General features: G+C 28.7%; 1 non-coding gene across 1 annotated transcript; it reads left to right on the forward strand.

The window, feature by feature from the left end:
- The first annotated feature begins 654 nt into the window (after window positions 1–654).
- On the forward strand, window positions 655–5,762 carry LOC122273273 (uncharacterized). Its single transcript, XR_011635985.1, has 3 exons — window positions 655–777; window positions 2,990–3,179; window positions 5,694–5,762. It is a non-coding gene; the product is annotated as an uncharacterized protein (transcript).
- The last annotated feature ends 172 nt before the right edge of the window (window positions 5,763–5,934 follow it).

Genomic DNA, 5,934 nt, shown 5'->3' on the forward strand with positions numbered 1-5,934 from the left:
CTTTTTACAACTTTCACAATTAACATACTGTTTGTTTCATTTCTCTATCTCCTTTTGTTTTCTCTATTTTTATTTCTCTATTTCCTTTTGTTTGGACACCCTATATATAAATTCTGCGTAGTTCGGAATGGGGTAGGCTGAACTTGTAGTGTTATGTTTCTGAATCCAGGTCATTATCTGACCTGAACTGAATTCAGTTACTTGAAAATTTATATATAATTCCACTTTCCATATTAACACTGCAACGCTAAGAGTTCATAATTCGTATGACATTTAGGATTTGTCTATTGTGCTTCACATGATGTTTAATGTTAGAAATGCATTTAGTAAGCAGTAACTCCCTTCATTCGCCATAACTCGTCAAATATGCAAAAAATTATCGAGAGGACGGGAAAAATAACTGATGTATAGCGAGGTTGAAAATTCATATTTTATATGGAGACCCGCTTTTAGTGAAAAGGGACTCTGAAATCTGAAAGTTTTGAGTCCTAAGGACCTGTAGTTTTCGAAGTCTAGTGGAGTGACTGATTAAGACGTTATCAAAAGTAAAGTTTTTAATTTTTGTCTTTGGTAAAAAAAGTATTCTTGCTAACTGTCAATTTAAACACGCAGGCATTTCACCCAAATCATATATTGCTTGAAGCCTTTAATACCAGATGATTAACTGTATATTTTCAGACACTTCCCTGTGGTGATCAGACTGAAGTGGGGGATAAGGGAGTTACTCTGAGTGGAGGACAAAAAGCCAGGATTTCTTTAGCTCGAGCTGTTTATCAGGTAATTAATCAACTGGGCTATAATGTTCAGGATAATTTTTTTGTTGCATTTTCTGAATTTTTGATCGTTTTTTCCTTTATTGGGTGTTATTGTTCATGTTTTTTTTTCTATAATTATTTTTATTTTTTAGATGTTTTAAAATTTTATTATATTTGTAAACTTTTAAATTTTTAAATTTTTTTTATGTCATGTGCTGATCGTGATTATGTGCATCTAGCGATGTTAATCATCATAATCTGAGTGCTTTGTTTTATCCTCATTTATTTCTTATTGATAATGAGTTAAGTTTTTGTTACACAATCATTTTATTCATAGAAGGATAACTTAATCCCAAGTTTATAAGGTGTATCATTTTTATAGAGTAGATAAAAATCAAGGAAAATTTTTAGGCTTTTAGAAAACTATGAGAAAGCTGTAAGACTCTAAAAATTATAATAAAAATTCTTGAAAAAATATTTCTTGGTTTTTAAACTGAAGTTTATTTTTTCATAGTTTTTGAATGGCACAACTTTAATTTTTCTGGCTAAACTAGATAATCTATGTTAACAGAAATTCTAATGCTTTGCTATCAATGCAGTAGTATTTGGATATTTTTATTATTTAAGATAAGCTCTGTTTTACAAAATAATTTTGTAGTTTCAGTTTCTAGAACTGTTCAGAGACCTATAAAAAGTTGCATTGAACTCAAATATTGAGAAAATGAATCAAAATCAAGGATCAGTTTTGTCATTTTGGTAAATTTTTTAGAATGCCAATGACTATGTATTATAATTATAAAGGTGACATGATTTAATTTTCTTGCGATTATCAAAATTCAAATTTAAGTTTTAACAATTTTTTTAAACAATTTCTTGCTTTAAATTGGTTTTAGATACATAACAATTTGTGTAGTTTTGCTGTGCTGTTCTCCAAGCTGATAGATTCAGAATTAATTTTTCATATTCTTATATAAAGTATTGTTTTTATTTATGTATGCAGGGGTGAGTTTTGTCTTCTTTTTGACAGAATTCTGGCTTTTTTTTCCAATTAAGTAGAACGAAAAATTATGCCTTTTCAAAAAAAGGTCTATTTTTTAAAAATTTCTATGTTCGCAGGGGCGAGTTTTGTCCGCTGTTGGACAGAATTTCGTCTTTTTTTTTTCAATTCAGTTTAAATTTTTTTTTTTGCCTTTTCAAAAAAAGTTTTACTTTTTAGAAATACAAGAAACAAAATTGTTTTGTAATTGTACCTACTTACACAAACACACACTTCAGGATTGTTATTCACACAATTTGAAATTACACATTGCAATATGTATTCGCTCAGTTTAATATTACGCATAGGGAGATTTATATTCGCATAATTTAAAAATCTCATATTGGGTCTCGTATTCACATGATTTAAAAATCACACATCGAGATTCCTATTCATACAATTAAATAAATCGGGCATCATTGTTTTTCATTATTTTATCGATAATATTCTATTTATACATGCTTCCAACTTACACTCTTTTTCTTGCTCAAATATAACTTTTTTTTTCTAATTATTTATTTTAACATTTTAAAATTTCTATTTTCAACTTTTTTGGCTTTTCACTATACTCATTATTGTATATTATAAATTTCACATTGTTAACCTTCCCTTTATATAATTATAATTTTTTTTTACGAACTGTTATAGTTGAAAAATATAAATTATCATAAGCTGTATTTTTTTTTTGGGTCTACTGTAGTCTTAGCAATTATCAGTTCTAAGAACTATTGAATTATATTGATACACTTTTATTCTTCTTATGATCAATGGTTATGCTAAGGATAGTGCTTAAATCACAGATAACAATAATTATAAATATTTAAATTACAGAACAGGCAATAATAATTAATAAATTTATTCCTCGTAAGTGCAACTACCAGTGAATCAAAAAAATTGTTAGTTGCGAATATATTTGACTATTATTCACATTTTTTTTTCTCTCCTATTTAAGTGCATTGAACATAAATTATCTCTTAACTTTAAAAAATCACTAAAATGTGGGATAAAAAGCACCATTCGTTAAAACCAATTGAGAATGTTGCAAACAAGCTGTGCTTGCCTTGTTGGTTTTTTAAAGTTAGCTTTGCCCCACTTATAGAGGTTTGTATTAAAATTTAATTACTATGGAATATTTTTTTCTAAATAGATTGTCCTGATATATGTTATACGTTTCTTTTATTATAATATTTTATTTTAGGATTTTGATATTTATTTGTTTGATGATCCCCTGTCAGCTGTTGATGCACATGTTGCCGAACACATATATTCCAACTGCATTATGGGTATTTTAAAAGACAAAACCCGTATTCTGTGCACCCACAAAACACAGTTTGCTGAAAATTGCGATCATTTGATGATTTTGTCTGAAGGGCAGGTGGTCAGCCAAGGTATTTTATTAAAGTTATCAATTTCAATGCTATATATTAATAAAAAATATTATTAAATTTTTATTTATATATATTTGGTTATTTTGATCTGAATAATAGTTTTTTCAAAGTGCTGTTACATAATCTTACATAAGTTATAATACTACAAGGATCAACCTTTTTCCTGACCGAAAAACTTAGTTCATGATAGAAACTGAAAACATTTTTGCATTATGAATGGCAGGGTGCGTAGCGTTTTTAAAAAGTGCTTATTTTCGATCTTTGTCTTCTAAAAGCCCTTAAAGATGCTTTTTTTGATTGGGTGTTTGGATGCTTTTTAAAAAGTGCTTGATTTTCCCTTTTCCAAAATGAAATTTTTCCTTTACCATGTTGATTTTTGCTACGAATTATGCAGAAAAACATTGTTCGCATTGCTCTATTCAACGTTTTCACAATTAATTCAACCCCAATCTATTTTGGCGTATCGTCAGTCTGTAGCGCATCAAAATGCTATTCGATTTACATGATCCAAAAATTTAGACAATTGTCAAAAACTTTCCAATCCTACCTAATTGTGATTTTTTTAAAGTGCTTAAAAATATTATTTGAGTGCTTAAAAGGTGTTTATTTTTTGTTGAATAACTTGGCTACGACTGAATGGGCTTCTCTATCCTCTTCCTGTGTAGTGGAATGATTGTAAAGGCACCAGTAGAACACCGAAGTCAAGCATCACTGCTTGCAATTGGTAAGCAGGTAGGTGATTACTTTGATCAGATTTTGTAGGGACTGACTGTGCAGTATTTAAACTGTTAAACTTTTCTACCGTAAAGTACTCGACTTAACGCACAAGTCGCCTGGCTACCAAAGGTGGGGAGCCATCCCTTCTGCAGAGGATCAAAAATGCGTTGGCATGTCTTCATTTCATGCTCGAGGATGTTTCCTAGACCGTCGCCAAAAGCCCTTTGTGCTGCTCTAGTGCGACGTAAATAAAGTAGCTAGTTACCTATCCTCTTCCTCCCACTATCTGTTTTGACTGAAGAAAAAAATGCTGCAGGGAATGGAAATAAATTTTTATGCAGGTGTCAAGATAATTTGAGAGTATTGAGTTAATTGCTTGTGAATTAAATAAAGTTGTTAATAAATCAATTCATTTTTTAAAATTTTTTGTTCTTTAAAATGAAAAAAATAGTCTTGTTCCACGACCTTTTAAGTTTTCATTTCACATTTTATTGTTCACTGTATTTTAAATAGAGGCTTTATTTATACAATTGTATATATGAATAAATTTTAAGTTGAAGGATTATTATTTAACTCATTTACCCTATTGTAAGTTTAAAAAAAAATAAGTAATGGTATATTATGCTTATTATTTTTTAAAAATAAATCCTTTTTTTTCTATGGAAATGAAATTTTATACTGCTCACAAAATTATCATGTGTTGTTAGTTATGTATTTCAATGTCACTCAACTCAAAGATCTGCATAAATATAACAAGAGTATGGATTAAGAATTAGATTTTCTGTGATTTACAGATGGTTTATATTTTTTTCCTCCTCTGTAGTATAATACTGCTGAATATCTGTGTTTAATGCTCTGCAATATTTACTTACTGCTCTTAAGTAAGTGTTACAGCTCTTAAGTAAATGAAAATTGAAATGGAAATTCTACTGTTACCCCATAAATTTTGTATGCATCTTCATTTTGAATTGTGTGAGTGACAATCTTGTTTGAATTAAAGAAAATTAATAAAATTCTGTGAAAAATGTATTAATTTTTTTCTCAGGATCAAAAGCAATATCGAATGTTTCCATTTAGGGAAACGAATCAAATAGTTACATTTACTTAAATATTTCTTGTCTTCTTTTTCTTATAAGAATATAATTTTCCATTAAAATATCTTTATTTGGACCCCAAAATGTCGACTAAGTGAGGTTTCATTATATCCTCTTGATCCGAATTACATTTTTGGTATAATTTTAGCCCTGAAAAAAATTATATTTTCAGTTTTTTTGTTTGTTTGTGTGTCTTCGCAAAGCAATTGATTTAAAAGAAATATAATTAGTTTTCCCCACCTTTGTCCAAGGATTTTAATGACAATGAAAAATTAAGTAAGAAATTTGATTCAAGTAATTTTTTGGGTAGTTTTATGGCATATAAATATCTAATTATGTAAGTCCAGAAGATTTTTCTTCATGACCAAAATGTAAACTATAAAAATTTCCAATAATATGCAGATAATGCTAAAAAATTAAAACATTTTTTATGAAATAATTAAAATGCATAAAATACTAAAAAAACTTTATGAAATTCAAGTAATTGATTTTTTTTTTTTAAAAAAAAGAAGCATTTTATTGCTTTTTGATAAGTTTACTTCTTCAAAGCTTCATATTTTAAAGTGAAAATCACATTTTCATCGATTGTTTAAAATTTTGGTCCCAGAGGATTATTTATTTTTTTCTCTAGGGTTCAAATATGTTTGAAAACAAAAAACTACTGTTTTATTCGATCACATAATTTTCTTTCCATGTCGAGCAGGTCCACCAAGCAAGACATTGCAACTCTATTTTTTGGGTAATGAAGAAAGAGAGGAGGATAAGCAAGATTTTGCTTCAATCGATAAAGAAGTGAGTCTTGAAAGTATTGAAGCTCAGAAATTGGTGCAAGATGAGGAGAAAATGGAGGGTGTGATTAGTTTTCACGTTTACAAGTCCTATTGGAAAGCTGTAGGGCCAGTTTTATCAGTTACAGTGCTTTTGTTTTGCTTTCTTATGCAAGG

Source organism: Parasteatoda tepidariorum, unplaced genomic scaffold (assembly GCF_043381705.1).
Source record: "Parasteatoda tepidariorum isolate YZ-2023 unplaced genomic scaffold, CAS_Ptep_4.0 HiC_scaffold_3413, whole genome shotgun sequence".
Lineage (NCBI taxonomy): Eukaryota > Metazoa > Arthropoda > Arachnida > Araneae > Theridiidae > Parasteatoda > Parasteatoda tepidariorum.